Genomic DNA, 22,365 nt, shown 5'->3' on the forward strand with positions numbered 1-22,365 from the left:
GATAATGATGGTATATGATAATGATGGTATATGATAATGATGGTGTATGATAATGATGGTATATGATAATGATGGTATATGATAATGATGGTATATGATAATGACGGTATGTGATAATGATGGTATATGATAATGACGGTATATGATAATGATAATGATGGTATATGATAATGATAATGATGGTATATGATAATGATAATGATGGTATATGATAATGATAATGATGGTATATGATAATGATAATGATGGTATGTGATAATGATGGTATATGATAATGATGGTGTATGATAATGATGGTATATGATAATGATGGTATATGATAATGATGGTGTATGATAATGATGGTATATGATAATGATAATGATGGTATATGATAATGATGGTATATGATAATGATAATGACGGTATATGATAATGATGGTATATGATAATGATAATGACGGTATATGATAATGATGGTATATGATAATGATAATGACGGTATATGATAATGATGGTATATGATAATGATGGTATATGATAATGATGGTATATGATAATGACGGTATGTGATAATGATAATGACGGTATATGATAATGATAATGATGGTATATGATAATGACGGTATGTGATAATGACTCTCTGGAGCCCAATCGTGTGAGGCTGGCGTGTCCCATGTGCTGGGTCTCTGGCTTCCTTCCGGCAGGGCTCTCCGTAGGCCCTGGGTGTTTTATTACCGGGGAAAATAAATGAGATTTGAGCTGGGCACAGTTGGCAGATGCACCACGATCGCTGTGTGTGTGACACACAAGGCGCGGTGGTGCCTGGACCAGGCTATATCTCATTCTAATCAACTGCTGTGACACAACCCCCCCTCCCCCCCCAGTGCTTATACAAGAGCGAGGGCCGAGATGCCGGTAAATAAAACAGGATTTCTTATTATTGCTTTGCAGAAATACAGAAAAACTTTTTTTTTTTTTTTACCCGCCCCCCTCCTCCATCCTGTCATTCTCACTTATTTAATCTTACCCCCACCCCGCAAACAACCACTAGGTGGTACCCTTCCCACTGACAGCGTGGCCCAGTCTGGCACCCGCAATCACTCCACGGTCAAAGTCACTTCCATTGCATTTCTTCTCCATTCTGACGTTTGGTCCGAAAAACGGGCTGAGCCTCTAGACCATGTCGCCACTCTTTCATGCGTTTGGTTGCAGCCACATGCAACTCGCATTAACAAGCTGGTGTTCAGGTCTACCCAATAAAGTGCCCAGTGAGTGTATACCCCCCGGTGCTGACCTTGTGTTTCTCCTCTGAAACACAGGGTGCCAGTCAGCTGCTTCTTCTCACACCGCTGCTGAGAGACACACATGTGCAGAGTAGGGGTGGAGGAGACCCAATCATACATGTGCACACAAAGCCAGACCGCTAATCCCCGGTGACTGAATCCCTCTGCCAATATCCCCCTGCAGGGCTGCCGGCCACGGATGGCTTCTCTATGGTAAATGGTTGGCATTTATATAGCACCTTTATCTAAAGTGCTGTACAATTGATGCTTCTCCATTCACCCATTCATACACACACTCACACACCAACGGTGATTGGCTGCCATGCAAGGCACCGACCAGCTCGTCAGGAGCATTTAGGGGTTAGGTGTCTTGCTCAGGGACACTTCGACACAACCCTCCGACTGCCAGACGACTGCTCTTACTGCCTGAGCCAATGAGACGACCGCTCTTACTGCCTGAGCCAATGAGACGACCGCTCTTACTGCCTGAGCCAATGAGACGACCGCTCTTACTGCCTGAGCCATGTCGCCCCCATCTATCCCTGCCTCAGACTACATTTCGAATCGTGTCTCACTCCTCTCTCCGGCTCCCAGGACGTTAGCGGGGTTTAGCGGTCGGCTGCAATACGTTGCCGACAGTGTCAGGACACCAAGGGCATAATCTGTGATTCCGCTCCTCTGCCTTTGATTCAATTCATCTCGCCGTACAGGGTAGCAAAAACTGGGGGAAAAAGGGGAAATATCAATATCAATATCCCTACTCTCCCCTCCTCCCACCCCCCCATCCCCCATTCTCTCTCTACATTTAGCATTTAACCCCCCTCCCCCCTCAAGCCTGCCTCCACCCCCAGGTGCTAAAACCCTCTATAATTACCCCTGCATCTCTCTTTTTAAATCTCTCTCTCTTTCTCTCCCTCTCCCTCTATATGCGGGTCCAAATTACAGCAGGAGCACTTAGTAGTAATTGCTGCGAGTGCATTCTCTCTCTCTCTCTCTCTCTCTCTCTCTCTCTCCCTTCCATGTGGGGGCTGAGGCAATCGGCCAATTGGCCGTTTGGGTCCCATGGAAACGCCGCGGACGACACAGAGCGTCAGAGTCCACCGCGGAGCGATGAGATTTGCGGGGAAGGAGTCAAAAAGAGCAAAAGTGTTGGTCCCCAAAACAAACGGGTGGGGTTTGCGTGAGAGAGAGAGAGAGAGAGAGAGAGAAAGAGGGCCTCTCCCAAGCCTACCAACAATGAAGAAGAATGAACTCCAATCTTTTTCTTATCAGTGTGAGATAAATTGGCAATTCCGCCGCTGTTCATAAATTCTCATGTTTCTCCGCGCTCCTCGACACAGGTGCCTAATAAACGAGCCAGAAGGGAAGCAACGGGGTTTGAATTTAAACCGTTATTCCCCCCCCCCCCCCCACTCCCCCAGGAGGAGAGAGCCTTCGCCCAAACTAGATTAATATGCCGATGAAAAGTGATCATTAGGGCTCCCGTCGTCTCCATCGCTCGACGTAAAGGAAGAGGTTATTTTGTTTCGCGTAACGTTGCCGCGGAGACGCTCGCGTGAGCTCATTTCGCGGGAGCGCTGGGGGACTTCGCCGAGCGAGACGGGGCTAATGAAGCGGCGACGTTCGGGCGTAACGGGAGCCAGCGCGGCGATGTCGTCCGCTTTAGCGCAAAAACCGCTCCGTCAGTCATCGTCACGGTGACGAAGGGCTCCTCCGCTTAAAGACGGCAGCCGGGTGGAGTGTCACGGGGGTGGAGTGTCACGGGGGTGGCGTGCATGGGGTAGGGTGGGGGGGTTTGGGGGGTAGATTGATTTCCCAGGAGGTCTGTAAGGGCCCACGATCCCGTGCTTAGTAAGACGTGCCGACGTGCGCTGGTGGATACGTCACGTCGGTCCGCGGCCGACGCGCTGGTGGAGTTCGATGTTCGGCGAAAGTCGACAGCGACGCGTTCAGGCGTTTCTCCCGCAGGGCCGTGTCGCCCGTTGTCCTGCCCTCTCGGAGGAGGAGGGCCGGCAAGCTTTTTCGAAATCGGCGGGTAATGACATTCGGCGGGATTCAATCACGCTGTCGGACACGCCCCCGTTTCACAGCAACACAGAGCGACGGTTGAAGCCTGGCCACAAGGGGGCGGGAAAATAAACACGATCGCAAAGACCGTTATTTAATAGTTTTATTTTATTTTAATCCCGTTGAGACACTGTTCCAGGGTGCGGATGGCGCCCGTGGCCTGGAAACCCCTTCCGGAATGTATCCATTATAGACTGCGGCCAATGGCAGTACGACACCTGAAAGGCTGTAATATCTCCCAGTTTCCCAGTATTGAGACGCAGCCAAGGATTCAGCCAACAGAGTGTATGACTGTGTCTCATTGCTCACCAGTGACCCCTGCTGGTTGATTGGGCACTCGCGGTCTGACTGAATGTGTGTGAGCGCAGCTTGTGGACCGACTCCTTTGTGCAAATAAGCACCGGGCTCTTTTTCGGGGGGGAGAGTAGGTGCTTGCTTGCCCTCTCGTGGACTGGTAGCTGAGGTCACGGCGTTGAGCACTATCCGATTGGGCATTCCAATATGGAAGACTGTAGAAAGATTAAGAAGTAATTATTTTGTATTCTGTATGTGTTTTCAGAACACAGTTCTGCCCTAAGGCTTTGTGGAAGCCTACCTCTGCAGTACACATGAAATGCGGTGATCTAGTTTTTGCCGGTGGATTAAAACTGTTCCATTCCATTCCAAATATTATTGGCCATTCCAAAATAAAATATTTATCCAAAGCACTCTACAATCGATGCTTCTCATTCATCCACACACTCGCACACCAACGGCGATTGGCTGCCATGCAAGGCACCGACCAGCTCGTCAGGAGCATTTGGGGGGTTAGGTGTCTTGCACAGGGACACTTCGACACAGCCCGGGCGGGGGATCGAACCGGCAAACCCTCCGACTGCCAGATTACTGTCGCCCCTGGAGAGACCCAGGAGAGACCCTGGGGCATACCCAGGAGAGACCCAGGAGAGACTCAGGAGAGACCCAGGAGAGACCCTGAGGCAGACCCAGCAGAGACCCAGGAGAGACCCAGGAGAGACCCTGAGGCAGACCCAGGAGAGACTCAGGAGAGACCCAGGAGAGACCCAGGAGAGACCCAGGAGAGACCCTGAGGCAGACCCAGGAGAGACCCAGGAGAGACCCAGGAGAGACTCAGGAGTGACCAGGAGAGACCCAGGAGAGACCCAGGGGGCACGCTGAAGGGCTTATATCTCCCGCTTGGCCTGGCATGGCCTGGGTCTGCCCTGGGGATGAGCTGGAGGCAGTGGCTGGGGAGAGGAGGGTCTGAGCTGCTCTGCTTGCCCTGTTGCCCCCCTGACCCTGACCCCCATAACGCGGTCGGACGGGATTTAAGACTCGTTTTCATAACGCTGCCGTGCTCAGTCAGGCTTATTTAAAAGCCTGGGGGGGTCTGGGTTTTATTGTCACTTCTCTCTGACGTTAATTTCCCTCGTTATCCCCGAGCGGGGATTAGCCTGGCGGTTGCGGCGTGAGAGAGGGAGGGAGGGAGAATAATGAACCCGCAGGAGGAGGGACACGGGCTGAGGGCCCTGGCCTGAGTGGGCCTCTCCAGGCCTGGCTCTGTGTCGTAAGGGCCCCCCCCCCCCTAAAAACGATCCTGATCCAGGAGCGCTAACCCTCCTCCTTATGCAACGCTGGAGTGGGTCTCTGAATGGCTCCGGCAAGAGGGCTGTGTGAACCGCAGTCAGGATGAGGACGCCGTTGTGTCTGAATGAACAAGAGGGACACATTCGGAGCACTGCTATAAATAGGAGTTAAAAATATCTCTTGTTTATAGTGTAATATTGTTGTTGCTGTATTTTTGGGTGTCATTCAGGCCCCTCTGCTTTTTGAATATGCATTAGCGTTTTGCTGACGCACGAGCAGACCATTTCTGATATTCGTAAAACAGACGCTGCTGGCAAGTAATGTAGGTCATGCCTATCACCAAACCCTGTGTGGACCTCCTTCCTAATCTGCATGCAGTCATGTGTTTTTTTTTTTTTTTTGCCCAAGAATTACGCCAAACCATACATTACATTACATTAATGGCATTTGGCAGACGCTCTTATCCAGAGCAATATACAGTTGATTAGACTAAGCAGGAGATAATCCTCCCCTGGAGCAATGCAGGGTTAAGGGCCTTGCTAAAGGGATTATTGTGGCTACACCAGGGATCGAACCACCGACCTTGCGGGTCCCAGTCATTTACCTTAACCACTACGCTACAGGCCGCCCTATACCTGGCTGCCACATACAAGGCTGAACAACCGATTATTCTATTCTACCACTCCACGACCGGTTCAGTACCCAGACTGAAAACCCCCTAGCTGTGCTTACGATGGGCTCTCTCTTGGGCTAAGTGCATCCTTGTGTCAGTGCAAATAAGAGGATAAGAGCCGGGTTTTCGATGAGCATCCGGGCCCAATCAAGGCGTGTAATCTTCTAATCTGCTCTGGCGGGTGCCCAATCTTCTCCTGGAAGCGCAATCCCGGGTCAAAGCTTTTGTCCTTTGCTACTTCCTGGTTCTGCGAACAAAGGCCTTGATTGGAGACCGTAATTGGACAATTTGTCCAATCAGGCACATCACATCACAGTGGGGTGCTATAACAAAAATAAACACAGAAAACGAACACTCACGCTGGCCTCTTTTCAAAGTCAAACTGGACACCCCTGAACACGCTGCATGCAACGGTACAGTAGTAGGGTTTTTTGTTTTTGTTGATGTAGCATTTAGCATTGCTATAGCACACTTTATGGTTTCATGCAAGCATTTTTTATATGAGTCTGGTTTCACTTGGAGGGGGGGGGGGCCCTGCAATTTCAGAATGCCCCTCCCCCCTCCTCTCCGCCTATGTGTGAGAGGAGCACCAAACCCTCATTCTTGGTCAGGATGTCTGGCCAAATTAATACCAATTTCATTTTTATGCATTTTAATCAGACGTATAAAATTGAAAGCAGTGGCCTTCCTATCTCCCTCTCCGCCTGTCCCTGTCTCCCCCCCCCACACACACACACACCTCCACTCACACCTGACACAACGCTGACAGGGTGGTCCCTCCCCCCCCCCCCCCCCACACACCTCCACTCACACCTGACACAACGCTGACAGGGTGGTCCCTCCCGGCGACATCCCCCCCCCCCTCTCTGACGGCTGTTAGTCAGACAGGGGCCCCCGCGGTATTAAACCATCTGACGGCTGACATGATCGACGACAGCCCGGCGGAGTGACTGTCAGGTGATGATCTGTGGGAACGTCCACAGAGCTCCTGCAGTCTTGGAACCGCGTTGGCACACATGAAATTCATAAAAAAAACGCTTTCATAGACCGATTATTTTCAAGGGGCGGCTGCCAGGCGACATTTTTACTCCGGCAAGTATGTTGAAGGAACAATTTCTGGGGATCGTCATTATTCATCACGTAAATAACATCTATAACACCTTTATTGGCACATTATAACGGCTTTATTAAGAGGGACGTTCATGCTTCGATTTGCTTAGAAATGATTTAGAATGACGTTGTTTCATGTTACCGCGTGTGACGTACTCTAAATAAAGTGACAGTGGAGGCACATTTTTGTTCTTCTCACGATCAAATTTCCAAAATGTTTCCTGAAAGTACAATAATGCTCGGGTGCAAATTGGTACATTAAATTATTTCCAAGCGAATATGGTACAAATGAATTATATACTGTATTGCTGGCTAAGAGCACAATTCTATGTACTGATAGGGTACCGCCCCAGTGACAGTGTACCTTCTTCGGCACTTTTTCGAACCTTTATTTCTTAGTGTAGAGGTAGTGCACAATAAAAAAGCAATAAATGAAAGGTCAGATAATAAGATGTCAGCTCACCAGACGTGGCCAGTGTGACCCGTACTCGCTGTCTTATGTGTTATGTTTTCAGACTAATAAAGTTGGTTGAAAACCCTGAATTATAAATTCATAATGTGCATCGGTACATTGATAATACAAGGTTTTTGCATGATACTCGACAATGCTCGACAATGCTGTTTTTATGGATTTCTTTCTTTCTGTCAAGTGTGCCCAACCATTTTCATGTGCCTCTTATTGGTGACCTCTTGGGTAATCTTCTCCGGTTTCTTCCTAGAAACCGATTTGCAACACCGACTTCTGACAGCACCGTGACCTTCTCTATATCGTTTACATTTGTGTTAATTAAATGTTGCTTCGTTGTGCGAACACGGCACCTGACAACAGTTGCTAACTCCACCGTTGCTGTTATCTCCATGGCGATTCCGGTTCTAGCGCCAACACCAACCGGCACATGAATACCGGTAGTATGACAACGGGGAACCGTCCGTGTTATTGAGGGGACAAGCGTCTTCATTATGGTCCAATTGTCCCAAGTGTAGCACGATGTGGTGTGTGTGCACGCATCTGTGTGTGTGTGCGTGTCTACGCCCACAGTCGGGAAAGTCTACGCACATTACACACTGACGGTGGTGAGGCCTGTACTGTACTCATGCCTCTCAGTAGACCCTCTATACCTGGTGTACTGCCCTGTCAGTACTGTGCCTGTGCCTATCAGTAGACCCTCTATACCTGGTGTACTGCCCTGTCAGTACTGTGCCTGTGCCTCTCAGTAGACCCTCTATACCTGGTGTACTGCCCTGTCAGTACTGTGCCTGTGCCTATCAGTAGACCCTCTATACCTGGTGTACTGCCCTGTCAGTACTGTGCTTGTACCTGTCAGTAGACCCTCTATACCTGGTGTACTGCCCTGTCAGTACTGTGCTGGTGCCTGTCAGTAGATCCTCTATACCTGGTGACAGTACTGTGCTAGTGCCTGTCAGTAGATCCTCTATACCTGGTGACAGTACTGTGCTGGTGGTGCCTGTCAGTAGATCCTCTATACCTGGTGACAGTACTGTGCTGGTGCCTGTCAGTAGATCCTCTATACCTGGTGACAGTACTGTGCTGGTGCCTGTCAGTAGATCCTCTATACCTGGTGACAGTACTGTGCTGGTGGTGCCTGTCAGTAGATCCTCTATACCTGGTGACAGTACTATGCTGGTGCCTGTCAGTAGATCCTCTATACCTGGTGACAGCACTGTGCTGGTGCCGGTCAGTAGATCCTCTATACCTGGTGACAGTACTATGCTGGTGCCTGTCAGTAGATCCTCTATACCTGGTGACAGTACTGTGCTGGTGGTGCCTGTCAGTAGATCCTCTATACCTGGTGACAGTACTATGCTGGTGCCAGTCAGTAGATCCTCTATACCTGGTGACAGTACTGTGCTGGTGCCTGTCAGTAGATCCTCTATACCTGGTGACAGTACTGTGCTGGTGCCTGTCAGTAGATCCTCTATACCTGGTGACAGTACTGTGCTGGTGGTGCCTGTCAGTAGATCCTCTATACCTGGTGACAGTACTATGCTGGTGCCTGTCAGTAGATCCTCTATACCTGGTGACAGCACTGTGCTGGTGCCGGTCAGTAGATCCTCTATACCTGGTGACAGTACTATGCTGGTGCCTGTCAGTAGATCCTCTATACCTGGTGACAGTACTGTGCTGGTGCCAGTCAGTAGATCCTCTATACCTGGTGACAGTACTGTGCTGGTGCCTGTCAGTAGATCCTCTATACCTGGTGACAGTACTGTGCTGGTGCCTGTCAGTAGATCCTCTATACCTGGTGACAGTACTGTGCTGGTGCCTGTCAGTAGATCCTCTATACCTGGTGACAGTACTATGCTGGTGCCTGTCAGTAGATCCTCTATACCTGGTGACAGTACTGTGCTGGTGGTGCCTGTCAGTAGATCCTCTATACCTGGTGACAGTACTATGCTGGTGCCTGTCAGTAGATCCTCTATACCTGGTGACAGCACTGTGCTGGTGCCGGTCAGTAGATCCTCTATACCTGGTGACAGTACTATGCTGGTGCCTGTCAGTAGATCCTCTATACCTGGTGACAGCACTGTGCTGGTGCCGGTCAGTAGAGCCTCTATACCTGGTGACAGCACTGTGCTGGTGCCTGTCAGTAGATCCTCTATACCTGGTGACAGTACTATGCTGGTGCCTGTCAGTAGATCCTCTATACCTGGTGACAGCACTGTGCTGGTGCCGGTCAGTAGAGCCTCTATACCTGGTGACAGCACTGTGCTGGTGCCTGTCAGTAGATCCTGTGATCGCAGACGGCCGGATGTGTTCACCCATCACGCCGGTTTCTCCCCCTGTCTTAATGTCCCTCTGTCCTTCTCTTTGTCCCTCTCTCTCTGTCTCAGTTAAGGAGGTACTTTGCCGACTGAGAGATGGAGAGTTGGTGATTACACTTGAAAACAAGTGCATCTTGGTTCTTTGCCTGAGTCTTGTTTCAATTATTCATTCATTTTTTGTCTCTTGTTGGATTTTTTAAAAGTTTTGGTTTTTGGTTGATTAGACAATATCATTTGATATGACTGTAGACATACTATGGTCTTTGTTTTTAATGTTTCGTTCATTAAATGGTTTTTAAAAGTCAAAAGTCTCTCTCTCTTTCTCCTTCTCTTCCTCTCTCTCCTGTCCCGTCCTCTTGGTTTGTGAATCTAATCTGCAACATATGAAAGGATAGGAGAGGATTAGTTTGATTGAAATCTTTAATCTCGTTCTTTCTCCCTCCCGCTGTCTCTCTCTCTCTCTCTTTGTGAATGTTTGTAAAGCTCTGAGTTCTTTTCTGGTTTTCTTTTGTCTCTTTGTTTTATCACTTTTTCATTTTCAATTTTTTAAATTTTTTTTTTTTAATAGCTTTTTCATTCTTGCGGGGGATAATCCAAACTGCATTCTTTAACAAATGTTGAATAATGAGCTTGATGTTCAATGAGCCCTTTCTTTGTCGAAAGTAGTGCCTTTGAGTGAGGCCAGTGACAGCCGTGGCAGTCTGACAGGGAGAAATACCAAAGTACAACGTAAGATTGGTGATTGTTGAGAAATGTTATGAATGTATGACTATTGTACTTGTTTTTCTTTGTGTCCAATGCATTTCTTATTTTCGGCGGCATTTTTGTTTTGTTATTGCTTCGATTGTTGTGAATTTACAACTGTTATATTTATATTTCCATTAATTTTTTTTTCCCACTTTCCTACGCATTTCTTGTTTTCTGCAGCGTTTTTGTTTCTGCACGTGGAACCAGAAGCCAGATTTACTCTGCAGCCTTCTGCCCTGTCAGGTAGGTGTGTGAGTCACAGGTAGAACGTGTGATTCTCTCTTACTGCGCGTAATGTGGCCACTACAGACCGTTGACTGTCTGTTGCCTTTCCCTTGTTTTTTGACGAGAGATTTTCTGCTGTTTATTATTATTTTTTCAGCACTCTACAAGGTCAGTGTTCTAGAACTCTGCTTTCAGTCGCCAGCTGTGATTGTGACATCAGCATTACAGTGTTCCGTTTAGAGCACTCCGATCACATATTTGTGACCTCACACCTTAAAGGGTAAAAAAAACCCAACAACAACCGAGATTAGTACTGTAAATGGGATGAATTCATTTTGGGTTAATGTTTGAAGGCTGTCTGCATCATGAGTGTGTAGGTTTAAGTTGTTGTTTAGATCATGACACGAGTCTCCCCTCTGTCTGACACAATCGTTCGCCCTCTCTCCTCTTTCTCCCTCTTTCTCCCTCTTTCTGACCTCTATCTATCTGTCTGTCCACAGCCCAGACCAGTACTTAACCCAAATGGGCATGTGAGTGAGTGAGTGAGTGAGTGTGTGTGTGTGTGTGCGTGCGTGCGTGTGTGTGTGTGTGTGTGTGTGTGTGTGTGCAGGAGAGTGTATTACAGGTGACGAGGTGAACTCCCATCACTTGGGAGAACTTAATCTCGCGGAGCTGATCCAATCACAGCGCGCGGAGGGGACCAGGCCTTGAGTGTGCAGGGCTCGGGGGAAATTGGCCGCGTTCTCCAGGGTCAGTGGGGTGTAATAATCTCACTTGCCGCGGCCGGCCCTGACCTTGGCGGGCACAGAGGCTGAACGCGTTGTAGCCGCTCTCCGCTGCATTCTGGGGAAACCTCTTACCGCGGGGGTAATGAGGGCCTGATGATATTGTAGTCAGGCAACAGCGGTCAGTAATGTTTCGGGGAACTCGAGCTCCAGCCTCCGGAGTTGCTGGTTCAAATCCTGAGCGAGCGGCGCACTCAACCCTTTGAGGTGTGAGGTCACAAATAATGTGATTTAGAATGTTCTGAGCTGAACATTCTAACGCCGGTGCGACAGCGACCGCTGGTCATCGAGGAGAACGTTTCAATTCACAGAGTTCTAGAACACTGGGGACTTGGAATGTTGAAAAAAAAAAAAAAAAAAAAAACACGTTTCCAAAAGGTTGACTCTTTCAAAGGGTCTTATGAACATCATGGCTTCTGCTAATACGCGCCAGTATATAAAATATAACGAGTATACGAGCTGTCCAAGGCTTAAAATCAGACCTTTTGTTGCAGACCACTGCTGAACAATTTAAAAAAGACGTTAAGTAGTGGAGAAGGCATTGAATGTGAAACACACACACACACACACACACACACACACTCCTCCCACTCTCCTGCACCAAATTGAAATAACATGCAGTTGTAATTATAGTGGGAGAGGTGGAGAAGGGGAGAAGGGAGAGCGTGCGGCCTCCCCGCTCCTCAGAGAGACGTAGCGACACGAGGGCCTCCTCAGACTCACGGCGGGGGTGAGTCACGTTCCCGCGCTGCGGAGACGAGTGTTTACGGTATTTATAGCCCGGCCGCCGCGGCCCGGAGCGCGTGCCGGAGAGCGTGCCTGACCCCGGGGAGACGCCTCTCTGAGCCCGGTGATGTCATGGGGGTTTGTTTTTATTTTGTGTGTCTGTGTGTGTGCGAATGTTTTTCCTCTATCGTCTGTTTTCTCATTCATTGCTTTTAACAAAAAAAAAGATTTTTTGTCTTTTATTGGTTCATTCTCATTTTTCTTTCATAAACAGCCGCCTCGCGTTCATTCTGTCTCACTTTCTGTCTCTTTCATTCTCTTGCTCTCCCTCTCTATCTGTCTCTCTCCTTCTCTCTCTCTCCCTTTCTGTTGCTCTCTCTCCCTCTCTCCCTCTCTCTCTATCTGTCTCTCTCTCCCTCTTTCGCCCCCTCTTTCTGTCTCTCTTGGCCTACTTCCCCTTCAAAACACGTGTTGACTTTGCATAAGAAGGCCGTGGTGATCGCGGGGAACAGGGCGGGACTGTGGGCCGTTTGCGCCGGCACACACCGGTGAACTGACGGACCGGCGTTCCCGGCGTTCCCGGCCAGGTTCCTCGGTCCCACTCCGTGTCTCCGGCTGACAGTTGACGGACGGGTGCCCCCACATCCCCCCCCCCCCTCCCGTTGATATCCGCACATCGAGGTCAGAGAGGCGGGGCCTACTGATAACGAGCAGGAAGGAACCCGGGGGTTCTGCAGCCCCCGCGCCGCGCTTAACGAGCGTAACCGTGGCGACGGCGGCGGGTGGGCCCGCGGCTGCCAGAGGCGCGGGGGGGACGTGACTCACGCCTCTCCCACCCCCCCGCGTTACGCCTCTCCCACCCCCGCGTTACGCCTCTCCTGAGCGCGTTACGCCCTCCTGAGCACGTTACGCCCTCCTGAACGTGTTACGCTTCGTGGCCCAGGCCATATATACTGACCCCAAAAGGCAGATTTTCCAGCAACGTTTGCTTGTTATGACAATAACCAGACAAACATTACTGTTTATTTTTAGACTTCAGAGAAGATTGCACAGCGATGGCATGTAGCGATCAGCCCGTAGGGGTGGGGGTGGGGGTGCAGGAGGTGGGGTTCGTGGGTGAGGGGAGTGGGGGTATGTATCTGGACTAAGCCTCCTGTGATCAAAGGCTTACCTTGTTACCTTTTCTCTCTCGCTCTCTCTTTCATTCTCTCGCTCTCTCGCTCTCTCTCTCTCTCTCTCTCTCTCCCCATGTCCCTCACACTCTTCCCTCTCCCAGTCTTTAGAAAGGGCCATTTGCATGGCAAACGTTGGGATAATTGGGCAGAATTCCGGCTCTTTCCGGCATTTTGCTCCCCTTTCCCTCCCCTGTCAGGTTTATTAGTGTTCCTTCACCGTAGCGGAGTTCAAAAATAAAACTCAGTTCTCCATTTCTCAAGCGCTACCTGACAACCTGTTGTAATAAGATGGGTTTCAATGAGAAGGGTTGGCAGGCTGTCCAATTATCTATAGACAAATAAAGTTGGGGTGTGAGTGTGTGTGTGTGTGTGTGTGTGTGTGGGAGGCTCGGAGCCAGAAATGTGAGGATTGAACATGCTTTCAGAAAATGAAATTACCCTTATGATTCATGTTCTTTTCGGGTGCGTCAATCCAGAAGTTACAGGAGCAGTGACTAAACCAGGAAAAAACTGGCACATCAGATTAAACAAGAAGTACTCCTCGCTGACCTATTCAGTAACAATGAAATATTCATCTCTCAGAAACTTCATTATCTCTCCCTGCACCATAGCCTACCAGACGCTCCTTCCAAATTGCAGGGCTGGTTGCAGTGTAGAACCCTGTGCAAAAGTCTTAGGCACCTGTATAACATTCTGTACAGACAAGATTCTTTCAAAAATAATTATATGAAAGGTCCTAAATAAACATACTATACATTTTACATTACATTTCAGTAATTTGGCAGAATAGTTAAAAATGAATCAAATCAATATTTTTTGTGCCCACCCTTCGACGTTAAAACTGCATCGCTTCTCTAAGATAGCCAACGCTGCCCTGCAGTTCTATAAGACAATCAGCAGGGTGGTTGTTCCAAGCATGTTGGAGAACTTGCCACAGTTCTTCTGCAGACTTTGGTTGGCTCCTTGCTTCTGATCTCAGACAGGCTTGATCAATTGTTTTATGTAAAAATTTGTCAATCGCTTACAGTAATATTACTTTTTCAAATTAAATACAAAGATGTCTCTGTAAATTAAATCTTTTGGAAAATGAATATTTGGAAATCTCAAATGTGTTATTTTATACTAACACACACAAAAAAAAGTAAACATATATATATATAATAAAGTCTAGGGTGCCTAAGACTTCTGCACAGTGCTGCATATAACGCTCAGCATTCATGCAACATGTAACAGAGTCTATTTGAGATTAAGTGGAATCAGATATACTCTGTCAGAGTAAAATCCATCCTGTCAGAGTTGGTTTAGTGCTGGATGTTTTCCTGTGTAGTAATTCTACCGGTGTGCCCCAGGGGTCAGTGCTTGGTCCTTCCTCTTCTCCCTCTACATCAAATCCCCTGTTTCTTGTCTGGCCTTTTTCATCCATTCTTTTGTTTCACGCATTCCCTCCATCCTGTTTTCAGGTGTCAGCATGTGTCTGCTTGCAGAAGGAAGGACTGCATCCTGCCCGAGACTCGAGATACTGTACTTCACCCCCCCTGTGTGACCTCCACCCGAGAGACTTCGAACGCCAGAGAACAACGCTCCAAGAACATTGCTGCAGTGAGTCTAACTGGCAGATCATTACTGTGCAACATCTGAAGAGTCATTTTAGTCTTTTCACACCCACCTACTTGTTTGTCTCACCCCATTGTATGGTTACGCCTTTGCGTGCACTACAGGACATTTAGTCACGTAATGTACACCGGGCATAACCGATGCAAAGTTATCACGATTTTGAGAAAATTCTTTGAAAAAATCCCCAGTCTTCGCTTGATCGCCGTGAGCACCCGTCCAAACCGATTTTCATCTCAAGTGTTCTGGCATGTCCTTTGTGTAGCAAAGCCCCCCCCATGACCACAACCTGTGACTATGCCTGCTGCGTGAGTCTGTGAGTCCCCAGGATGGAAATGCCAGCGATTGCTGCAAGAGACGGACATCATCTGAGATGTTTTCCATTTAAAAAAAAAAAAAAAAAGGTTTTTGTTAGGATCTTTAAAGTCATATCGAGCACACAGCATTAGCTGATCGTACTTGTGGTTGAGCCAGCTTGGTTGAGGCTTGCACTTGTGATCACGTGATTAACTTTACCTGCTTTGCTAAACTTTCTGCGGAAGCGCTTCTGTCATAACCGGCAATCTGTGATGTAACACGGTCAGAGAATGCAGCCTTCTTCTTCTTCTTCTTCTTCTTCTTTTTTTTTGTGTGTTTTTGTTAGTGTCGCTGTTTGAAGGCAGCTTGGCATTTCACAAATCGGAGCGTGGGATTCGGTGGGAAGTGTGAGAGATAGAAAAATCTAAGCAAAACAACCAAAAAAAAAACAAGAAAAAAAAAAAAAACCAGGACGACACACAAACCTATTATTTCAGTAATTAGAGAGTTTTCACACTCCTACAGAGAGCTGAGAGCTCCTCTGATCGGAGAGCAGAGTGTCCGGGCAGGGGGACGCACTGATCAAACACAACTGAATTACTTTGATCGGAGCGCTGCCCTGTAGTCTGGCTCGTGTCCTGCAGGTGATACCATTTTTAATTTGGACTATAGGTACACTACAGTACATAGTTTTTTGCCAGCCTTGAGGTTTAGGCCAATCCTGCAGGTTTTCACTCCAGCACTAGTTTGGCAAACCTGATTCCACAAATTTGCAGCTCAACAAGATCTCGAGATTAGGTGTGCTTTGTTAGGGTTGGAGTGAAAACCTACAGGACGGTAGATCTCCAGGAACAGGGTTGGGCAGCCCTGCTCTCGCTGTTGAATGAGGTGTGCTTTGTTAGGGTTGGAGTGAAAACCTACAGGACTGTTAGATCTCCAGGAACAGGGTTGGGCAGCCCTGCTCTAGCTGTTGAATGAGGTGTGCTTTGTTTAGGGTTGGAGTGAAAACCTACAGGACTGTTAGATCTCCAGGAACAGGGTTGGGCAGCCCTGCTCTAGCTGTTGAATGAGGTGTGCTTTGTTAGGGTTGTAGTGAAAACCTACAGGACGGTAGATCTCCAGGAACAGGGTTGGGCAGCCCCACTCTAGCTGTTGAATGAGGTGTGCTTTGTTGGGGTTGGAGTGAAAACCTACAGTACGGTAGATCTCCAGGAACAGGGTTGGGCAGCCCTGCTCTAGCTGTTGAATGAGATGTGCTTTGTTGGGGTTGGAGTGAAAACCTACAGGACGGTAGATCTCCAGGAACAGGGTTGGGCAGCCCTGCTCTAGCTGTTGAATGAGGTGTGCTTTGTTAGGGTTGTAGTGAAAACCTACAGGACGGTAGATCTCCAGGAACAGGGTTGGGCAGCCCCACTCTAGCTGTTGAATGAGGTGTGCTTTGTTGGGGTTGGAGTGAAAACCTACAGGACGGTAGATCTCCAGGAACAGGGTTGGGCAGCCCTGCTCTAGCTGTTGAATGAGGTGTGCTTTGTTGGGGTTGGAGTGAAAACCTACAGGACGGTAGATCTCCAGGAACAGGGTTGGGCAGCCCTGCTCTAGCTGTTGAATGAGGTGTGCTTTGTTATGGTTGGAGTGAAACCCTACAGGACGGTAGATCTCCAGGAACAGGGTTGGGCAGCCCCACTCTAGCTGTTGAATGAGGTGTGCTTTGTTGGGGTTGGAGTGAAAACCTACAGGACGGTAGATCTCCAGCAGCAGGGTTGGGTGGCCCTGAACTAAGTGATTAACTGGTGCTTCATGCTGCAGCTGGATGAGATGAGCCCAGAAGCTCAGTCTGTCTCAGGGCCAGAGCGTGTAAAACCATCCATCCATCCATTATCTTAACCCGCTTATCCTGAACAGGGTCGCAGGGGGGCTGGAGCCTATCCCAGCGTACATTGGGCGAAAGGCAGGAATACACCCTGGACAGGTCGCCAGTCCATCGCAGGGCACACGCACCATTCACTCACACACTCATTGCCTACGGGCAATTTAGACTCTCCAATCGGCCTAACATGCATGTCTTTGGACTGTGGGAGGAAACCGGAGTACCCGGAGGAAACCCACGCAGACACGGGGAGAACATGCAAACTCCGTGCACAGAGAGGCCCCGGCCGACGGGGATTCGAACCCAGGACCTCCTTGCTGTGAGGCGGCAGTGCTACCCACTGCACCATCCATGCCGCCCGTATAAAACCATTCAATGGTAAATGGCATTTATATAGTACCTTTATCCAAAGCGCTGTACAACTGATGCTTCTCGTTCACCCGTTCATACTCACACACACACACACACACACACTCTCTCACACACACTCTCACACACACACAGCGATAACCAGCTCGTCAGGAGCATTTGAGGGTAAGGTGTCTTACTCAGGGACACTTCGACACACCCAGGGCGGGATCAAACCGGCAACCCTCCGACTGCCAGACAACTGCCTGAGTCAACGACGCCCCCATTGCAGCCCGGAGCACTACAGGGCAAAAGGCCTTTAAAGGTCGGCTGTATCTTTCTGTTCACAGAGCTCATGAGCAAACATACAGCTATCGTTCAACCCAGAGCGTGAAGTCCACCTCGCCGTACTGGAAAAACTGATCGTTTGGACGTGAGTCACACTTGTAAACAAGCACACATTGTGCACACACACCGGTACATATTGAACATACACACACACGCACTCAAACACACCACTTACACACACCTGCACATAATAGGCTGTTCCAAGCACACACATTGTGCACACACACACACACACCCACACATGTTGAGCACACACACACACCCACTCAAAGACTCCCCTTGCTCACACCTGCACATAATAGGCTGTTCCAAGCACACACATTGTGCACACACACACACACACACACAAACACACAGCAGGCCAAAGCTCCATCACGAGGCTTGAGGCTTGAGACGAGGCCGTTTCTTTCTGTTTTCTCTTCTAAATATAACGTTTTAAAAGCAGCAACCGGGGAAGGCGCCCGGGGTGAGAGGGGTAAAAATAATCAGAGCAAATGGGGAAAGGTGAGGACTTGAAAGGAAAGCCAAATTGTTTCTGATTGTACAGTACGTTCCGTGTCCACCGGGCCTCTGCTGTTGCACCCTGGAGAAAAAGCACTTTCGAGAGCATTCAGCGGCTCAAATGGATATTTAAAAAAAGGTCTGCGCGCGGGCCAAGAGCGCAGTATTGTCACAGCTCACACGCGGCAGCCGTGGCGGAGTTTAACACGCAGGATGCTTTCTGCATTCTACGTTTAATTAAAGGCTCGTTGCAGCCGAGATCAAACACATTTTTAGCCGTTAATGTGTTTGTGTGCCTATCGTATTGCTCATTTTAATCCACGCAATTATTTGGACATTTCTGAAATGATCATTTTTGCTTAAAAGGTGGCCGAACAGTATGCACGCCTGCATATGAAGAAATATGTATATAAACAATATATACTGTCGATATCCAGCTGGGAAATTGTCGACGTCAGTTTAAATTTTTCAGTTTAATGCTCGTTTTCTGGCGGTCGGGGGGTTGCTGGTTTGATTCCGCCCTGGGTGTGTGGAAGTGTGTCGAAGTGTCCCTGAGCGAGAATCCTAACCCCCAAATGCTCCTGACGAGCTGATTCCACACACTCACACACACATACACACACACACTCACACACACATACACACACACACACACACTTACACACACACACACACACACACACACGCACACACACACGCACACAAACACACACACACAAACACACACCCACTTGCACACATACACACACACGCACACAAACACACACACATACACACGCACACACACATACATGCACATACACATGCACACAAACACACACACATACACACACACTTACACACACACGCACATCCATACATACATGCACATACACGCACACACACATACACACACACTTACACACACACGCACATCCATACATACATGCACATACACGCACACTCACATACATGCACATACACACGCACACACACGCACACAAACACACATACATACACACACACTTACACACACACGCACATCCATACATACATGCACATACACGCACACACACATACACACACACTTACACACACACGCACATCCATACATACATGCACATACACGCACACTCACATACATGCACATACACACGCACACACACATACACACACGCACACACACACACATACACGCGCACACATGTGCATTGTGTGTATGGGTTTGTGGTGAGTGTGTGTGTGTGAGTGAGTGTATGTGTGTGAGTGTGTGTATTTTTCAGTGTGTGTATGGTAGACAGAAAACACCAGCTCTAATTATCTAATGAGGATAATTTTGAACAATTTAGTCACGTCTTTGTCCTGTGTTCCCAGAACAGCTGATGAAGCTAAACCCTGGCCCTAATACCTTTGGTAATTAGACTTATTAATTTAATCACACTTCCCCAAAATCATCGAGCCCTGGCAAGGGCATCATTATCCCACACCGTTCCACTGGGGTCATTTCGGGAATCCGCCCCAGGCTTGGCCCAGACTTTATCCCCCCCCGCCTGTCCTCCACTCGTTCTGGGAACTGGACGGTTGGTTATATTTTCACCCTCCACAGCGTCCAGGAAGCAGCCCGCATGTCTGCTAATCAATCAGGGAACAAATATTTCAATGAGTACTGTATCCTGAAGAGGCACCTCCCCGCAGGTTTGGAGTGGTGGTGAGTGGTGAGTGTGGCTGTCTCTCATGCAGGGAGGCCCGGGCTCAAGGCTCACCTGCTCCATTTTGGGGGTTTTTTTTCCCCTCTTTGTTTTGCTAACTTAAAAAAAGCAAACCAAAAAAAGCAATAACAAATAATAGTTTTCAGCTCAGTCCAGGGCGTTTGGGGAAAGGCAATCTTGACTGAAATGGGCCCATTGGAGCAACGCTCATCTTAGAGGGTGGAACGGCCGTCTGCCCTCGGGGTGCTGTGGAGGGCAACAAAAACCAAGCGGAGCGAAGGGAATGGCGTGATTGGGGGAAAGATTCGCTTCACCGAGACTCTCGCGTCCCGCTTTCAGCCAATCGACACGCGGCATCCGCTGCGGTCGTTCGCGCCCCCTCCAGCATTTACATTTACATTAACATTTTAGTCATTTGGCAGACGCTTTTAATCCAAAGCGACTTACAAGTGCATAGGTTCTACCACAAGTCAAAGCATCACATCCAGAACTAGGAAAATACACCTGGACTGCTGTTCTAAACATATAGTCGTCATCATAAGTGCAATTTTTTTTTTTTTTTTTTTTTTTTTTTGGGGGGGGGGGGGGGGGGGGTTAGACAGGGATAGGGGTATCAGAAGGGGGGGGCGGGGTAAATCAGGAGGGAGGACTAAGGTAGAGTTTGAAGAGGTGTGTTTTGAGTCTGCGTCGAAATAGGGGGAGGGATTCTGCTGTCCTGACAGTGGTAGGCAAGTCATTCCACCACTGAGGAACCAGAACGGAAAACAGGCGTGAACGTGCAGCTCGACTGCCAGGTGCCCGTAGAGAGGGAACCGTAAGGCGACCAGAGCTGGCAGACCGGAGTGGTCTAGCTGGGGAGTAGGGAGTGATCAGGGATTGTATGTAATGTGGGGCAGTCCCCTTAGCAGCCTGAAATGCCAACACTAGGGCCTTGAATCGGATGCGTGCGGCAATAGGAAGCCAGTGGAGGCCAATGAGAAGCGGGGTGACATGACATATATTATACAGAAAGAACCTGCAGGTTCTGGCAGTGGAGGATACTTGTGGAGCCAGGGAGAGGCAGTTATCAAGAGTCACCCCAAGATTCTTTGCCGTACGGGAGGAGGAAACTACAAAGTCCTCCACAGTCAGTGAGAGGTCGATTGACGGAGAGGACTTAGCAGGGATGTAGAGAAGCTCAGTTTTGGCAAGGTTGAGCTTCAGGTGATGGGAAGTCATCCACGCAGAGATATCAGCCAAGCAGGCAGAGATCTGTGTGGTGATTTGGGTGTCGGGGGGGAAGGAAATGAAGAGTTGGGTGTCATCAGCGTAGGAGTGATAAGAGAAGCCGTGGGAAGAGATAACAGAACCAAGGGACATGGTGTATAGCGAGAAGAGGAGAGGCCCAAGAACCGAGCCCTGCGGGACTCCAGTTCGTAGGGGTTCAGGGTCGGAGAGTGCGCCCCTCCAAGTCACCTGGTAGGAGCGACCAGAGAGGTAGGAGGAAAACCAAGCGAGTGCAGAACCTGTGACACCCATCCCAGACAGCGATGAGAGCAGAATCTCATGGTTGACTGTATCGAAGGCGGCTGACAGGTCGAGGAAGATGAGGACAGAGGAGAGGGATTTTGCTTTAGCAGAGTGGAGTGCCTCAGTGACCGCGAGCAGGGCGGTTTCAGTGGAGTGGCCACTCTTGAAGCCAGACTGGTTGGGGTCATGGAGATTGTTGTGGAGAAGATAAGTGGACAGTTGGGAGCAGACCGCCCGTTCCAGGGTTTTAGCGAGAAAGGGAAGAAGAGAGACAGGCCGGTAGTTGTTCAGGGCAGAGGGATCAAGAGTAGGTTTTTTGAGGAGGGGAGTGACTCTGGCCCTCTTCAGGGAAGAGGGCATGGTGCCGGAAGAGAGGGAGGTGTTGATTAGAGAGGAGAGGGAGAATGTCCTCAGATATAGATTGTAGGAGGGGAGAGGGGATGGGGTCAAGAGGACAGGTGGTTGGGCGGTGGGAAGTAAGGAGTTTCAGTGTGTCGGCGTCAGAGAGGGGAGAAAAGGAGGTTAGGGAGTTGGGGAGGGTAGGAGGGTGAGCAGGGGTGGAGGGTTGGGAGAAGGAATTGCGAATAGCATCGACCTTCTTTTCAAAGAAGGAGACAAAGTCATCAGGTGTGAGTGATGAGGGGGGTGGGGGGGGAGGGGGGGCCAGAAGAGAGGAGAAAGTTGAAAACAGTTTGCGGGAATTAGAGGCGGCCGCGTTAATTTTCGAGTGAAAGAAGGAAGATTTAGCTAGAGAGACAGAGGAATGGAAAGATCATAAGAGGGCATGGAAGGAAGCTATATCACTGGGGAGACAGGACCTTTTCCATTTTCTCTCCGCCGCCCGCAGTTCAGTTCGGACAGCTCGTAGAGCATCAGAAAGCCAAGGACTGGGGGGGGAGGCCCGAGCTAGTTTGGTGGTGAGGGGACACAGAGAGTCAAAGGAAGATGAGAGGGAGGACATGAGAGTTGTAGCCGCATCATCGGTAGACAGTCGAGAGAAAGACTCCGCATATGGTAGGGAGGAGAGGATTGTAGATGAGAGGGTGGAGGAAGAC

General features: G+C 49.1%; 1 long non-coding RNA gene across 1 annotated transcript in view; it reads left to right on the forward strand.

Moving 5' to 3' along the window:
- The window catches only part of LOC133128350 (uncharacterized), a 60,354-nt gene that overhangs the window by 27,858 nt on the left and 10,131 nt on the right, over positions 1-22,365 (forward strand). The window contains exons 2-3 of the long non-coding RNA XR_009708746.1: positions 10,411-10,473; positions 14,602-14,740. This is a non-coding gene — a long non-coding RNA (uncharacterized LOC133128350). The remainder of the gene's footprint in view (positions 1-10,410; positions 10,474-14,601; positions 14,741-22,365) is intronic.

Source organism: Conger conger, chromosome 5 (assembly GCF_963514075.1).
Source record: "Conger conger chromosome 5, fConCon1.1, whole genome shotgun sequence".
In the NCBI taxonomy this organism is placed as follows: Eukaryota; Metazoa; Chordata; class Actinopteri; order Anguilliformes; family Congridae; genus Conger; species Conger conger.